The sequence below is a fragment of the Gambusia affinis genome, linkage group LG06 (genome assembly GCF_019740435.1).
Source record: "Gambusia affinis linkage group LG06, SWU_Gaff_1.0, whole genome shotgun sequence".
Lineage (NCBI taxonomy): Eukaryota > Metazoa > Chordata > Actinopteri > Cyprinodontiformes > Poeciliidae > Gambusia > Gambusia affinis.
This window is the reverse complement of record NC_057873.1, coordinates 23892026-23910115: the sequence shown is the minus strand read 5'-3', so window position 1 is coordinate 23910115 and position 18090 is coordinate 23892026. Positions and strand designations below refer to the sequence as shown.

The 18090-nt window shown below is 40.0% G+C and overlaps 1 protein-coding gene across 10 annotated transcripts in view; it reads right to left on the bottom strand.

Moving 5' to 3' along the window:
• Positions 1-17866, bottom strand: part of LOC122832462 (muscleblind-like protein 1) — a 78213-nt gene extending 60347 nt beyond the window's left edge. For 7 of the 10 annotated variants that reach the window (XM_044119257.1, XM_044119259.1, XM_044119267.1 and 4 more), the window contains exon 1: positions 17637-17866. The gene's annotated coding sequence lies outside the window, so the exon portion shown is untranslated. Of the gene's footprint in view, positions 1-10249; positions 10556-17636 lie in introns of those variants that run through there. The other 3 variants (XM_044119258.1, XM_044119263.1, XM_044119261.1) reach the window with 2 other exon arrangements.
• Between the last annotated feature and the right edge of the window lie 224 nt (positions 17867-18090).

Below are 18090 nucleotides of genomic sequence, written 5' to 3'. Positions count from 1 at the left end.
CACAGCAGATGACGTGGCATAAATTGCAGCAGAAGTTTATCAAGCCTGTCTAATAAACAGTTTTCTGAGATGCAAACACTCTTGGGGCTAATCATCATTATCGCTTGCTCAAAATGTTAGAAATTCATACAATGTGAAACCAAATGTTGTACGGAAAATTTTGCTGAACCATACACAGTTCAGTCCGAAGTCATAGTGGATACAACAAACATGTGAATTGGTCAAATGAGACCACTTTATTAACTACATACAAAATCATATGAGTGGAGGAACGTTAACATTGCAAATCACCCTCAACCTATCAGGGAAAATGGAGGATGTGAAGCGTTATTGAGAAGACAGATTGAGCTGAACACAGTGCAATCTTAGAGCGAAACTGAAGGTTGCTATGAATTAAAATACATTTATTTGTTAGAAAGGCCTAGTCAAAGTCCACATCTAAATCCAATTGAAATTTTGTGCCAAGAATCAAAAACCAAGTTGGCACCTCAAAAGATTTACAGCTAAAATTGCAGTGCAAGATTGTTTCATTGTTTCATTATTAAATATACTACTTTTCTGATTTTTCTTTGTCAAAATTTGAAAAACCAAGAAACTTTTCCCACCGCTTAACAATTATGCAGTTCTGTGTTGGTGGGTTGCGTAAAATTCAGATATATATATATATATATATATATATATATATATTAAGTTTGCAGCTATAATGTGAAAAAAAAACAATCATGAAAAGATTTAAGAGAGATGGATACGTTTGTAAGAAATTCCAAATACATATTTTGTCGCTTCACTTTAAGAAAGTTTAAGACCCTTGAAACTGAGATGGAATACTGTGAACACTACATCTCTATTTTTATCTTTTCACTTCAGGACCGCAGCATCCTGACCCCACACATTGGCATCCTTTCTGCTCTATTTTTAAATTAATTCACATTGTCTGGCCAAGAAAACAGCATTGTAATTAAATGAACGTCAGACACAATTATGGGATAAATGTTTGGGTTTGCTCAGCTAGAAAACCTCTTGAGCAAAAATACAAAGCACAAAAAGGCTAGCAGCCATTTAATGGACCAGTAACACTGCATGTGTTAGTATCCAGTGACAATTTAATATGAAATGATAAAAACAACAAATAACACAGTTCTATGAAAATTAAGTTTAAACGAGTGATTTCAAATAATTAGATGAACAGTGACTAACAAAAAAATAAAACCAAAGTTACAATAATCAGGAATCCTCAAGGACTTAAGTTTTTGCATTAAAGCCACGCTTTCTCTGGTTTTTGCTTGAGGTAGCAGCAAATCCTGAAATTAATGTGCACAGTTTGGCACCAATCATGTGGAATTCCACAGTTAACTGAAGCCACATTTGACTCTTCATGCATATGAGAGCAATGTGCAAAGGAAGAATGAGTTGAAAGTGTAGCAAACAGAAGCCAGAGATCTGAAGAGCCTATTCACCTTGAATAACTCCCTTTGGAGAAAAAAAAAACAACAAAAAAACAAAACAAAAAAAAACCCTAACAGGAAAACAAGAAAGGCTTCGGAAAGAGGTTAAGAAAGTCTGATGATCTTTGACACAGTGTAACACAGGCATGACGGCGAATGAGAATCTTTTGTTTGATTTAAAACAAAAGATTCCCCAAGAGTCACTGCGTCAACTATCATTTGTTTAAATGTCCTGGGAATTGGTGTGTGGCAATCAAAAGGGTTGGAAATATGATATTCCAGACATTTCCTGTCACATTATTTTTTTCTTATCTTGCCACATGTTGGTACATCTAAAATAAGAATAAAAATTACACACGTCAACACAAGAAAGAACATCGAACCACGAGAGAATAATTGAATTTTCACCAGTGACGACAGAGCATCTGCAGAACGTGAATGTCTGGTCAGTGATGCTCAGCTTGCACCGCTTTTATTTTATGTTACGTGACACATATATGTGTGCACTGCATCTCTATGCTTTATTGCTCATGCCTCAAAAATTGCTTGTGATTTTATGCGTTTATTTGTGCATACATCATATAGAAGGGTGTAGGGCTGAAACGATTCCTCGAATGATTCGAGACCCTCGAACATTAAAATTCCTCGAGGGAAATTTACCTGCCTCGAAGCTTTGTTAATTTATGTTTTATTATTTAGCGCACCGTGTTCTGGTCGGGACATTATTTGCGTTGCGCGGAGCTCTGACTTCCGCCTGAGTTGTTGACGAATACAAAGTGTTACCATGACAACGTCCAGTTTTCAAGTTCATCCATTAAACTGACTGAAGACGAAAACATAAACTAAAAGTTGAAGTATATACATGTTTTATAAGCGTATTTGTGAGCCTGCCTCTTTATTATTAAATTGAATAAAATTTCAGATTTTTGTATAACTTGTCTTCAGGTTAACTCAGAAAGTGAGCTATGATTGCTACAGGTTAATTTTCTAAACTACATAAAAGTTTTTGTAAGGGAAGCTCAAATGTGAAAAATTGGACTGATATTGATATCCGATATTAACACTGCTGTTACCCCAGATTTACCAATATATTATTTTATCAATTTTTTATCTGATTACTCGATTAATCGTAAGGATAATCCATAGATTACTCGATTACTAAAATATTCATTTGCAACAGCCACAGAATGTTGTAAATTATTGCTTGTCAGACATCTTTTTTGGGGGGGCTGATTGCACTGCTTGATTCTGATTGGCTTAGATGCCCTTTAACCTCTATGCAGACACATTGTGTTAAAGATATCTGTAACAAGATGACAACAGCATGTAGCTGAATTATTGCCTACTTTAAAACCTTTGCTCATGCTGTTGGATTGCTGGTTATTTCTTTTTTTGTTTTCTTCTCGAAAACAAAACGGATGCACAAAGTGCTATCTAGGATTGACTGACCAACAATGGCTCACAGTGTCAGAGTTTGGGAGGTGGACTTTTTGAAAAAAGGAGGAGGAAAACAAAAAATGAAAACGAGAAAGTAAATATGGTACAAGGGAAGCGTCTTCAGCAAAATGAGAGGCTAAAGGACGCTGACTGCAGCAGATGGACGCTTCGTATTACATTGCATCGCCAGCTGACGAGGATATCGTCTATAAACGACCTGAGCTGACCCTGGGGAGAAACATTGAGGAAAACTTAGATAGGGGAGTGGAGCCTAAGAGAGAGGTAGAACTATCAGACTGAGAGTGATGGGACACAAACCAGAGGAATTACTTGTGAGAGACAGGGGCTGGTCTCAGGTTGAGAGACGTAGGTAGAAAACATGGCCCCTTCTAATCCACGGATAATAAAAACACACATATAAATGTCGCTACATGTTCCATTTCCTTTTCTCTGCATCCCTTATAGATATTGTTTTATTTCTTTCCCCATTTGGGTGGATTGTAACAATCTTTGCTCTAGTTCCGCCCTTGGGCACAAACCACCAGAAATAAGAGTGGAAAGCAGTAAGGAGAAAAGTTGATTCCTTATTTCAATGGACTGCTGCTGCTTCTGTTCTACCATCTTGACACTTCTTATCACAGTTTATCTCTTTTGATTTCCCCCTTTTCGTCTTCTGTTTTTTTTTTTTCTGTTTTAGTTTTTTTTCTCTATTCAGCTATTTCCTCCCATCAAAAATTGTTTCAACGTCTCCCGGCTGCACTAGTCGTATCGTGTGACATAAACAAGTCTGTGAACGTAAACCCTCTTTTAAAAGTACTCATCCTCATTTTATTTACCTATACGCCTCGCCCTTCCCTCTACCTCTCCTTCACGCTGTCTCTAAACCGTTTCTTGTTCACGCAGCACCTTATGCTGCAGTATCACCGTAAAGTGCTGCAAGGTCATCATCGCCACAGCAACGGAGTCAACGGCGCTCAAAGCAAGGACAAAGCGGTTAATGGTGTCAGCTCCAGCCTCATGTCATGGCCATATGGTCAGGACGGCAGAAAGACGCTTTCTTTAAACGACGCTGAGCCATCGATGCAGCCTTTGCTGAGTCTAGAGCAACAAGCTTAGATGTTGCAGCAGCAGTGTGAGATGCAGTTGTTGAGGTTAAGGTGCAATGCTGAAATGTGTTATTTTAAAATTTTGTAAAAAAAGATCACATAATGACCTCAGATTTTCCAAACTGTGCAAATAAATAAATAGTTGGTTACAGATATCCACCAAAGTTAGCGTGATAATCATGTTCCACCATTAAAAGATGCAAAACTAATAAAAATGTCAATTAGTTGGAGACTTCCTTAAATTTGTTGAGATATTCTGCTCCATCATCCTGGACCCAAACAGCTATTTAAAACATTTGTCTTAAATTACTTTTCATTTGGCATGAAAGGGATGATTTGGACTTCTTGAAGTAAAACTTTGGGAATTTATTGGTAATAGTTTTCCTACATATCTGCATGAGCTGGATGGTTATTAAACAGGTCAGTGTATAACAAACTGGTCAGATGAACATTGTTTGTTTTCACGGCCGTTAGCCATTTGTAACAACTCCAACAAAGGATGGCAATATCAATGGATTATAATGCGACGTGAATAAATTTTGTCTAATGTATACCATATAGTTTCAAATTTAAATGCATAAAATCCACTTCGATCTCAGGCATAGTCAAAGTCAAATTTAGTTGAAAATCCAAATTGCTGAAAAGTTATTTGTGCGAGAAAGCCCAGCTGATTACATTAACTTGAATTTGCAGCAATTCCTCCTTTTGGACAAGCATATATATATATTATTTTGAATAATCCAGGTTAGCCAGTCGTTATTCTTATTTGCTGAATTGTATTCAGTTATAGAAAAAAAAATTTTTAAAGCCTTGCTCGGTTGGCCCTTTTGAAATGGGTTAAGTTAATCACAAACACTAGACATCTTTATGAGAACGGCCTTCCTCCTTTCTCTTTCTGAACACATTTTCTCCTTGCTTAGACAGAGGACAAAATCATCTCCTCTATACATTTCCAATTAAAATTTGACAAAGGGCCATGATTCTGAAAAAATACTTTAGACTTTAGAAGGATTTATGAGCAACACCGCAGAGCATGGATACATTACCTTTCTTCTACCAATCAATCACCTCACAAGCAAGTAAGAACGCAGAACATATCTGTTCAACGTCTTTAAAACGTGGTACTGACATGTTAGGGTATTTTTTGTAACAATCTTCTTGAAGTTCTTTATTTTACTTCCTCTTTCTCACTAAAGAATGCCACGAAGACATATTGATTGAACAAACTGTCAGATCTGCATCAATTTCAGAAGAAACACACCAAAAAGCATGCATGAAAGAAACCAGGGTGTTGCTGTTCAAGACCCAACCATGTGAGTAGCATGTGCACAAGTGCCCCGCCATTTCTCGTGTGCTCTCTCGACGCATATCTTTCTCTCGCTCTCACACAAACGCACACATAAACAAACTCAATCTATGCCTCGCTCCTTCGGCGATAAGACAAACAGAGGGGAGGACAGACGACAAGTGCAGCCAAGTGGCACGTGCGCAATCTGTTGTCTGCACCGTGATATCAACGCAACTGCTTAAAGAGCCCTGCGTGCACGGTGAAACAGAAAGAAGGAGCATTTACTTGCGAGTTAGACAAGAGACGCAAAAACACACGAATATGCTGCTTGGTGTGTGCGGTGCAGAAAAGGTAGTGAAATGATTTGTGTGCGGTGCATATATGGATATTGTTGTGTAGGGTCTATATTCTGCAGTGTGGCTTGTGATGCCACTGTGGTGTAATGCAGGGCCAGCGGAGGGTGTCACTGAGTTCATGGACATAAACCAAGCCAGGGCTAGACGAGTCTGCTCCTCACAGGAATAGCAATGGCTGAGGTGTTCGTGCGTGTACGCGCATGCGTGTGTGTGCGCGAATATTTGTGAGTGTTTTAAAAAAAAAAGAGTGTGGGTGGGAAGATTGAAAAAGATTGGAAAACAGCTAAAAGAAGAGGAGGATTCACAGGAGCTGAAAGACAGATCGATGGACAGACAGGCAGTCTCTCGAGAAAAGACAGTGAGTGATAGATGTCCAGGGGATATAGAAACATTGCAGGCAACAGGGAGAGAGACAAAAAAACCGCCCACTTAAGAAAAAAAAAAGAAAAAATCCTTCTAGTTTGATTTCACCACATCGGCATGTGGCATTTCAAGCACATAGGCTGTTATTACTCATGAAAAATTGCAAACAGCAACTCATACACACACACACACACACATTCTCTTCTGCATAGAAGCATGCAGAAAGCCCTTTTAAGGTTAGTTTTGTCACTCCTACTCTGACACTAAAGCACATGTCAACCTGGACAGACGTGTAGCCATGAATAAGGTAGTTGTGTAAACAACGAGAAGGCAGACAGTGACAGGCAGATGGACGGACAGGTAGACTGGTGCGAAGGCACAAGCAGCATGGCCTGTGAAAAAAAGAAACAAAGAAGAGATATTTGGTGAATAATGAGATAGGAGCCCAAACAGACAAGAGGGAAACGGAGAGGTTTCAGAGAGAGAGGGAACATAAATCAAGATAGAAATATTTCATAAGCGATCGAGGCAATGAAAATCTCTGGCAGGGTATGGATCACTAAAAGCAAGAGGCTTGCTGAAAGATGCCAAACGGCTGAAATACTTTTAGCCATTAAGATCAATAAATATAATATAGAATATATTGTAGATCTTTTTTTTTAAACGGTGGGAATTTTGCACATTCTGAAGTCTGGAATTTTAGATCCAATCAGGAAATACCAAAGAAGTGGATGTTCCGTGAAAGAAAACATCTCCAGCTTTCCAAAATCCCTCTTTCTCTCTCTCATACACACACACACGAACGGAGCGGCACAAAATCTCTTTTCTCATCATCAGAAAAGGCATCGGGCACAACGGGGGGATAATCTGTACTCTTCAGTCGTCTATGACCAGTGATTCAGTTTGACACCTTAATCTGTGGAAATCGCAGAGGACTCCTCCATGGAGCCAACTGTATTTACTACAGATTACATCTTCCACTGGTGTGCATTAGTCCAGTGACAGCTTTGCAGACTGCAGGGAAAACGGCAATCATATGCCACTGACAAACTCCTCGTGATTTTTGCCACTCAGTGAATGGCCTTGCGGGACCCCCAAAACCCATCGGCGGTGTGAGTGGCTGTCAATCTGCTGCTTTAAAGCGCCATATGGAACTCCTACTTTCAGGGACATTCTCCTAATGTGACCTTGGTCAATGAATCCTCCCTGTTTTCTCTATCTTTGACAACTGAAGAACTTAAATGAAGGCTCCAAAATGTGCTCATTTAATGGCACATGTGAACTAGTTTCCGTCACACCAAGCAAATGCTAGAAACAGCAGGGAATTTGTGTTGTTTTACTTCAATACGACATGTAAAAAAAAGGAACCTAGAAGGAGGAATAAAAGAAATTATAGCGAATTTACTGAGAAAATGCATGTTCGGATGCACAGAGAACATGGCTGATCACTTGAATTGTCCAATTTTTTACTTGACGCATTTTTCATTGGTCACAACCTCAAAAATGTTTTTGTTTTTTTTTGAATTTGCAAAAATGTGTCGTATCTCGCCGCTAGCAGGTCTCTTTTTAGAATGGATGTTGTTGAAAAGTTAGCTATTTACAGTATTAGTAAGGTCTTCTAAAACAAAGTCAGACGAAACACAGACATGTGGGAAACTATCTGTGCCAAACTAACTACTCTTCCAAGACATCAGTAGATAACAGGACAGCTCAAGAGAATGTGGCAAAGTTGTCTGCTCAGTGTCTTCTTCAGATGTTTTCATGTCGTTTCCTTCAGCGGGTCGTGGTGCAGCGCCACCGCAGGCGACAGGCAACAGGTTTTTCAAAGGGTTTGGTTCATTTTACACAGTGCAGCAGTGAAAGTGAGTCGCACTAGCTGAAAATGTAGCAAATCTTTCAATTTTGGTCCCCAGTTGAACCGAGTCCACCACACCATCAGGCGTGAAAACACGCTCAGTGTCTCTTTGCTCTTGCTACCCTATACTCTAATGACCTTGTGGCTCTCTGTACCCTGATCTGCAGAGAAGAATTTTCTTTTTTTGGCCAGACAGAGAGAGAGACAGAGAGACGCTGAATGAACCGTAATGAAGCCCTAAGACAAAGAATCAGACAGAAAGCTACAGAGAGAGAAAGAGAGAACAACAAAGGCGAGGATTTGTGAGAATGCAAAACTGTGAAACAGAAAGAGAGGTGTTGAGATCAGAGGCTGAGAAGGACGCGTACGCAATAACAACGGACATGGCACAGATGAAAAGCAGAGTGTAATGCATCGATTTGAAAAGCACAACGTGGAACCGCACAAATAAATGTTGCAAAGATTATTTGGACAGAAAGAAGACTTGTTGTGCTTCCAGCGACATGCATATTAGTGGGTGGACCACCCACACATCTTCATGATTTCTTCTTATACAAATGAAAGTACAGTTTTCAGATTCAGTGTTTGATTTCTGTAACATTGGAGCTGCACACTTAGAAGTTCTTCCCTCACAACATAAGAATCTGTGGCTCTAAGCAATGAGGCTTTTACCTCGCCAGCCTGTTGATCCAGACTGTTCGAGTTTCAAAACCAAGCTTAGCAACTGGTAAACAGCATTTAGTAAATAAGATGAACCAGGCCTTTGTTTCAGTTCAAATGAAAGCAAAAAAAAAAAACCTGAAACATCACAGGCAACAGCATGGTGGTAAAAGTGACTGAAAATATCAGCGGATATTAGGAAGTCTTAAAGGTTAGATAAATAGACTGTTTATTTTCCCCAAAGAATAGAAACTGGAAGTCAAATACATTCTTTGTTTAGATCAACTCTCTCTTCTTCAAGAATTAGCGAGTTCACATCTTCTTACATTTTGATCAATATCACCTTTAAATATTTGGAAAAACAGCGCCCTCTCTCTCTCTCTCTATCTATCTATCTCTCTATCTATCGCATTTTCTCAAGTGCCATCATTAAAATCAACTTTTGATTTGAGTAAATTCATCCATTAAGGGGAAAAATAGCCAGTGGTAAACATCCAACATGTTTTTGTTTCTCACTGGAAGCAATCTTATTGTTTTGCAGCGGTCAAGCCAGAGTTCTGACTTGAACCTGATGAAGAATTTTTGGTGAAAACTAAAGATTATTAATGTTGGTTCGAGTTACCAACATTAAAATAATCGGTCAGTAAATGAAAGAAGGGCTTGGTTGTTGCAATGCTAGGATGTACGTTTTCAACAAGGTGTCCGAAAAAGAGAAAACTTAAACTTGATTGCTTATCTTTCGAGAGAAACAAACTTATTGGTTGAATAAAGATAATTCAAGGAATAATTAGGAATTTTAAAATAATTGAAATAAGGACCAACCAAAATGGCAAAGAGGTAAAAAAAATCTCAGCTGTTAGATTACATAGCTGCAATAAAAGATAAATGTAATTTAGCTTTTTTTTTTTTCTTACCAGAGGGGCCAACTAATAATGTCTAACAACAGATTTGTAGCACACCCTCTGCTATGACTTCTTAACAGCATCTGGGAGGGGCCAGTTTACAAAACAAGATACACCTTTTCTACAGCCATGATGTCCTTGCCCCACATCCTCTTCTTGTTTTTCAATAAAGTAATGATTGTACATCATCTGTAAAAAGGAGCTTTATCATTTTATAACTTTACTTCCCTAATTGGAGAAACACCAAATCATTTTTTTATTATTATTTTACATTTTAACTGAGTGATTTATGCTTCCTTGGGAGCAAATCTGCAACAATTTATTTTTTTATCATTTTGATCTCTGTAGGGCTTGCTGCCATGTCAGAGTATAGCAGACGGCCAGAATGACACTAGATTTTGAATCATTTCCTGAGTAAGTCTTGCTGGTAGGTTGGAGTAATGCAGTGAGAATGAAACTGTGCTCTTTTTTTTTTTCATTCATTCCTCCATGAATGAGGATTTAATCCAAATTACAACAAACGCACAAATTAAAGTATTTTCTGGAGAAACTCATGCTAACCTCTGCTGGTTTTGTGTTGTTGTTTTTCTTTTAAAGAACCTTTACTGAGTTATTGTTTGTCAGCTCAGGTCTTTGACCCGTTAAAACTGCTCAAGTCCAACTAACAGATTTTGGCTGTGAACTAATTCATTCAGACGCATCCCTTAGCATCGCGAATAAAAGATACGACAGGACAGGATGAACAAAAAAACAAAACAAAACATAATTGACATAGACCTTTGTTTCTAAGTAAGCACATAACCCCAGACATAAACATAGTAAACAGTAAAGACTTACTGCCTCTCTGCAAGGACTCATCTGACTGCTGCTGAGGGGAGAATGGAAAGCGAAAACCTCATGCTTGCTTCGCGGCAGTCCTCGCTCTTTCACTCCCTCTGTTACTGCCCTCTCTCCTCCTTCTCTTCTTTCCCTTCGCTTTCACCCTCCCCTGCCTCCCTTCCTTCCTCCTCCTCCTCGTCCTCCTTCTTCTTTTCCTCCCTCCCTCCTTCTCTTGGCAGAGCCTTACTGTATTCAGCAACACCAGTCTCCATATAAGGCGGCCCCGCTAAACATGTCGCACATAATTTATCCACGGCAGGCTGCAAGTTCACCTTTCACAGCTCACACTTGGACCGCATGAAAAAGGAGAGAGGGAGAGAGAGAGAGAGAGAGAGAGAGAGAGAGAGAGAGAAGTGGGACGGAGTGTTGTTGTCCAACTTCAGCCACGTTCCACAAAATTTCACACTCGGTAAAGGAGCGCGCGCAACTGTTTTGAGTGCGCGCGTGTGTTAACAAATGCTAACAGTCAGACCGTGAAAACGCTACCTGGAGACCAGTACGCGGTTCACCTACTTACATCGTTTCCAGGGCCGTGCAGAGACCTTTGGAGGGGCAGGGGCTCAAAGTTAAAAAAGGGAACGTTGAACAAGATCTTAAAACACCGTACAACAACATAGCAACAACCCATATTAATCAAGAATGTAACTGGACCCTACTATATCATTGCTATCATGTGGGGACAATGCAAAGCAAATGTAGTCTATATTTTCCCCAACAGGTAAACTGTTGCTGTTTCTGCTGCTGACAGTCCTGGAGGGCTGAGCTGATCTGAGACTGTAGCTGTTAAACAGACCAGAGGAGAGAAAGTCAAAGGTTATGAAGTTATGAAATAAGCACATTTGCTGCCATTTTACTAATTAAGCCCTAATAATATCTATTTAACCTCTAGAACAACTTAGCTGCAGACTGATTTACAGATAAAAGAAAGACCCAATATTACCTTGGGCCGGCACTACATGAAGAGCCACTGCAATGCGCATCTCTGGAATCCACCTGGAATCCACCTGGAATCCCCCGGTGGCCCCTGTCAGTCCCCCGATGCTTTGGAGACATTTTGATTCATTTCATTGTGGCATGTTTGGCTTTTTGCTGCGGTTCTAATTATTGCTCCAGTATTTTCTCTGATGTTTATTTTGTGAACTCTAAATGGGCAGATTCTTCCTCTAACACTTGAGGTTCTGCAATAACTTCTATCTACAGCCGCGAACCTCCAGCCCAGATCCCGTCAGCAGCGGCTTAAAGCTGCCTGGTAGTGACGTTAGGGAGAAGCAGAGCGAACAGTCAGCTGGTGGTACCAGGCGGGTTTTGTCCTGCTATTGCAAGGACGATTCTGAAAATATAAATAGAAACAGTTTTTCTAACGTCAACATCAGACCTACATTTTTATTCACAAACCAGTGTATGAAAAAATATTCTTGCTCATAATTTGATAGTTAGAGGACACAGACCCGCTCCCCTCCTCCTCACCATGGACCCGATGTCTGAACAACATGGAGGCAGAAACTGAGAGTCATTATTAGACTGAGGGCAGCCAGACTAGTTTATTTTTACTAAATTATTATATTTCGCTAAATATTATTGCTGGAGGGACAAGCAGGCCTCCTGACATACAGATTAAAAATAATAATAATAAAAAAAATTCATTAAGGATAAAAGAGGCAGGGGCTCAGCCCCCTTTGCACCCCCCTCTCTGCACGTGCCTGATTGTTTCCTCGCCTCGTTGCCTCCCTGCCCATCTGTGAATCTTTGCAGATGCTGTGAAAAGCTGTGTCCACCTACAAACCCACTTTTTCTCAAGCTCTTGTCTGCGCTGCTGCCTTTAAAACCTGACTGACAGGAATAAAATGAAATAACCCTTCAAGCAGTATGTTTTCTTTTTTGTTTGTTTGTTTTTTTTTAAAGAGGATTTAAACGTCTTTGTTTTGTGACTGAAACGGGAAACTGCAGCAAGAGAAGGTGAGATGAAATAAAAGTGTCAACAAACGAGATCCCTGCAGAGTGCTTCCTGGTTGTGAGCATCAGCGCAACTATCTGTAATGATGGCTCAGTTTCTGCTCTAAAAAAAAAAAAATCCTGCTGACCTCTCCTCCGCCTCTTTCTCTTTAACACACTCACAGAGACAAAAAAAAAAAAAAAAAAAAAAAAAAAACACCATTCAGACAGCAGTTGCAAAACTGATGAAAACAAAAAGCGGTGAGTTGCAGAAAAAGACAGATGGAGAGCAAGAAAAAAAAAAGAATAATAGCAACTCTTTGAGTAGTGGTTCTGTCTGGTATTTTCCTCCCTCCTTCACAGCTTCAGTCCACTCACAGGACAGTAAGAGTCACAGCTCTGTTGCCATGGCGTCTAACTCCATCAAACGCTACGTCAGGTGCGTGTGTATGTGTGTGAGCATCTGTGACCATGCCGGCGTTTTTTTTTTGTTTTTTGTTTTTTTTTCAGCTGATCAAAGTGTGTGTGTGTGTGTACGAGCTGCATGTGGGTGCTGCCAAGTGATTCAGAGCCACATCACCGGTTGCAATATATCAGGTTTGTTTGGGATTTATCACCGCGTTGGCTTTTGTGTGCACGAGATTGTATGCGAGAGAGTGGAAGAGTTAGGTGTTGATTGAACAGCAGCCTGCAGCCGCCTCTCAAAAGCACCTATGATGAATCTCTGCGCTGCTCAACATGTTAATGTTTAGCTCCGGCTACTATAAATATTTATCAGCTCGCTCATAGAGCCAGAGCAACTCACCGTGGGCCCCCCGCTTGTGTGGAAATTTAGATTTTCGCCCCGCATTGTCTTGTGCCCTAAAAAGGTCCTGCGGCTGCTTAGCAGGATTGTGCTGAACTTTTAACAGGTTCACAAATGTGTGTTGTTGTTTTTTAGTGTTGGTAGGAACAAAACAAATTCTAAAATACACACTTATCTATAGCAGCAATAATAGCAATAATATTCAGAGAGAAGCTACAAAATTTATTATAGTTAATTTATTGTCAGTGACCATGGAATAAAGATCTCAGCGATTCATGCAGATTAGAGAAGGCGCCGTGCCAAAGCTACAGTATAATATAAAAACACAAATGCAATAAAGTAGATTAAACCTTTAATTGTGGCTAAGTCACATTTAGAGCCAGCCCAAAGTATAAGCAAACAGAGCGGCCGCTTGGGCTCCCCTGAGAGTGGGTGACCTCTCGCTTGGACTATAGATGTTAAAACTTGAAATCTGTGATTAAATTTATTCAGAGCAACCCAACTTTTAGACTTCAAATATTTCCGGATAGTAAAATAGTTTCCATTTTGACTAGAACTTAAAAAGAATATGCTAGTAGAATCCATGCTAAATAGAATATAACAGATATTTATGATAAGTCATAATTTACTGTTGATCGACTGGTGGTGTTTGTAAGGCACACTGTGATCTGCCAGAGCTAATGCTCTATACTCAGGATAAAAACAGAGTGAACACACAACTTATTCACTATTTATTTATCAAATGATTTAAGGTCGGTAAACCTTACATCAGTCAATCTGATTCTGTAAACTAAATCTATCTAAACCGTCTTGCATGTTTAGGGTTTTGTATGTTAAAAATGAATCCTTTCATTTGACGTTTCCAGATTTATAAAGACATAAAACTGTTTAGTAGCCTTCTTTCAGCCAGCTGACTAGTAGTGTGCAGCAACAGGTGGAAGGTGAAGGGCAGAGGTGTGTTACTTTGGGTCACACTCTGACACTTTCTCGAGTCTAGCATCTCAAAGGATTTCAAACTGTGGAACAATGTGATTCAAAAAGTTTATCAGCCCTAAATTTAATTTAACAATCAGAGTAAAGTTCTCACAGTGTGTTTTGAAGAATCAAAATTAGTTACAGTTTTTCCTTTTTGTTTAATTCTAAAGCACATTATGTGATTTCACAAACAAAATATGGTTTGACAGAAACTCAATCTCTGCTCCGCTTTTAGATTTTTAACTGGACATGCCGGCAGGAAGCACTATATTTACAACTTGTTTCTAACTCGTCCGTCACAGTTTCGTACACATCCTCAATGCGTAAAATACTGCAAGGTAAACTGGAGCGCTGTTGGCAAGCCCAAAGAAAAGTCTCATTTTGTTGACTCAGGAACAACTTTTTTCCTCATTCACAAAGAAATGAATCTTAAAATGTCAAAAAACAGAGCTTCACAGAAAGGGCTTACATTAACAGCTTTCGCTCACGTCATCGGACAAAATGATTTTGGCAGGAACTAGAGAGTGCTTCGCAACACTTTGCAGACTTCATTCTCCTGAGAATTATTGCTGAGATTTAATAATACAAATTCTCATTACACCTACGCTAATTAGCAATACCTTCCACAAAAACTGCAACACACCAACCACAGTTTTATATCCACTTGGATTGGCTGTATTTGTCATTTTGTCCCCTCTAAAACAATGCAGGAAGATGCACTTTTTTCAAAATTTTTATGCAACGATCGTAATGTGTAAAAAAATAATGATGGTTGTCTGTGGTCATGCCTACGTGAACTGATATTATTTGTGCTCTAAAATGTGTAGTTAAATAATAGTACTCTCCCAGTGACAGGTTTTTAAGTCTAAAGCGAGAGACATGGTAATAAGGCACCGAGGCACAGTGAAAGGTTTTGGACTTGCAGATAATTGCTGCAATTGCAGATAATTTAATGCACACTAAGGTTCCCGCTCACTGCTCCGCTGATGTCTGTGTAAGAAACCAAGGACTTTCTCTCATTTACACGAGTTGGTGGCCCTCATTCTGCTCATAGCAAAACAAAAGACATGGACTCTTGAACATATGTCCCCTGTGTTCCACACCATTAAAGACAGGCATGCGTGTGTGCGTGTGTGTGTGTGTGTGTGTGTGTGTGTGAGGGGGGGTTGAAAAAGCACAAAGGCAGGGCTAGGAAATCTGGTTCCATATATCATCCCCAATCCGCTGCGCTAAGGAAAGCCAGAGTTCGACTAAAGAGCAGAAGAAGTTCCACCGAGGGAGTTTTACAAATCGCATGACATTGAAAGTTCCTACCGGGAATCCTGGTGTGATCCTGACAGCTTTTTAACATTCGCATCAGGCCAACGCTCTGTTCCTGAGTTTCTAATAATACACACATGATCATATAGGCTGCCTGTGTCTGCAGCGTGTGCTGAAATCAAAAGTATTTTGCAGTTTTGCTTCATGAGCGTAGTGGGGAATCATGGCGTCCGTCCATAGGCTAACCCCCAAGCTAAACCACAGCAGCAAAACGATTCAAAAACATGCTAAATCTAACACTACAACTTATCAGTTAGCAATAATTGGCATGAATATTGTTTACCGGAGGAGTGCTGGACTGTCAAGATCATGTTCAATTTGCATTTCCTTAACTTTTATCAGCAGATAAGCTAACTTGTGTTTTCTAACAATGTTTTGTTCAGAAACATAAATGGCTTCCTTCGCCGTCTTTGGTAACCTGTATGTGTAAAGAGGTTTGTGATATACAATTGTTATCACTGTTTGCAGCAGCGTAACAAATGGGGATCATTCTAGAAAAATCCAAACTTTATGGTGAACAGAACAGCTCCTTTGAAAAAGAAAAATCTGTCTTTGAAATGAACCGGCGATCTGTCCTGGGAAGACCCTGACATTCGCCCAATGACACGAACCCTCATTTGACGACCGACAGATGGACGGACGGTCCAGGCTGCTCCTTCTGAACACCACGTTTTCAACATAGGAAAGACAAAAGAACATACCTTTTAGCTAACATCTAAATGCTAGCTAAATTTGTTACTCAGTCAGGAAATGTCAACAAGATGAAAACCATTCACTAAATTGTACCCATATCTACAGTCGGCGCAAAAACTGATGTGTTAAAATTAAATCTTTGGCAAACAAGACCGAACAAAAGCGCATGTTTACTTTACCTCATAAGTGCATGGCGGCAGAGTTGAAAAAAATCCAAAGAAAATTTATAAAACGTCAGCAAATTGTTCATAGTGTGCCAATATGGAAACTGTGAAATCAATTTTAATTTAATATCCAATATATCCATGCTAAGATGTGTGTTTTTTTGTTTGGCTGATCTGAACAAGGAATGGTTTCTAAAAAAAAATAATTTCTAGACACAAAGGGTTTTTGTCTACTAAAGTGCTTCCCATGTCAGCATGACTCAATCTGCTGAAACATCCAAGGTGAAAATAAATATCTCAAAGCTTCTATATGAAACACACCGAATGCAAGTCTAGTAAAAAATAAAAAAATCTGAGCAAACTCAGAATACTTGCAGGCGTGTCACTTTTAAGCGAATGTTTAACTGGAGTAAATCTGTAATTTAGGAATCATTGGTTTAATTTCCGACTAATCCCACTTTTAATTTTCTGCTGAGTCTCCTCATTACAGTGCAGAAGCACATTTTTTATGACACCGTCCCACAGGGGAGGAGACCAGAAATTTTCTCATTTGTGTCCCAGAGTAATAAAAGTCAAGTGTACCCTCCCCTAAGCTGCTGCAATCGCACTTCCCAGCCCGTCTGTGTTTCTGGTGCAACTGATACGGTCACGAGCCTCTGTGGCAGTTAAAACCACAAAATGACCCATAAAAGAAATGGCGCGGTTTTACTGATTAGCTCACGCTGGCTTGATATCTAAGCCTCCAAAAAAAAAAAAGAAAAAAAAAAAGGAAAAATAGAGAAAGTGTGTATTTTATCAGACGATTTAATGCTGCTTCTGTAACCTGATCTAAGCGACTCCTTATGATTTCTGACATGAAAGTAAAACTTTAAAACGTGTCATTGAATCAGACGTGCTTAACTGTTAAAAGCCATACATTTCAGTTTCTCAGATAATTATTTCTTTTCACCATCTACTATGTAAACACTGTTCCCCTTTGACACAGAATTCACTCTTTTCCCAAACGTTATTCTGTGACCTGAACTGGCCTTATATCTAATGTTCACGCAAAACCTGCATAGCACGTTCAAATCTGAATACAGTTAAACAGGATTTCCACTAGTAAAGAAAAAAAAAAACCTTTAAAAGAGATGAAGTGACACAAGAAGGAAAAACCCTGAAATATGAAATTCATGCCAAATATTTCGATTGGCCCTTCTTCCCAGGATTATTGCTTTTCAGCGAGGCAGAACGGAAACCGTCTGGAGCAACAGGCAAGGAAGTTGTCGGAATCATAATGTGTCAAACATTAATAAATGTGTGGAGCTGCGGAGAGCCACTCTCTGCTCTCCTCCTCTCACTGGGCAGTAACACGCACACGCACCCACACACACACGCACACACACACACACACACACACACCAAAAGGAATGATCTCGCATAATCGGCAGCCGTCTGCAGCTCAGTTTCTCCTTACCTGCTTGGTTCTCTCTCGCTCTCTCTCTTACTCTGTGCGCGTGTTTGTGTTTTCTCCTGCGCTCGCTCCGGCCATATGCGTGCGCACACGCTCGCACACACGCACACACACACACACACAACCCCTCAAACAGGAACTGATGAATCTGCACGACTTGAGCCCTGCAGCGTGCAGTGCATTATGGGGTGTCGCTCTCTCGGTCTCTCCTCTCTTCTCCTCTACTCTCTTCTCTCTCTCTCTGTTGGCAGTGTTAGAGGGGGATGTCCTCACCTCCTGTCTGGAAAGAGGAGGGCAAAAACACACACACACACGCACCCACGCCCACACACGCGGTCACGCAAGCACGATGCAGAAGAAGACTGGTGAAGATGACTGCCGCGGCTTTGGTTACCATGGCAACAGCCTCCCTCCATCCCCCCCTACTACCCATCCCCTCTTCATTTTTGCTCCTCTG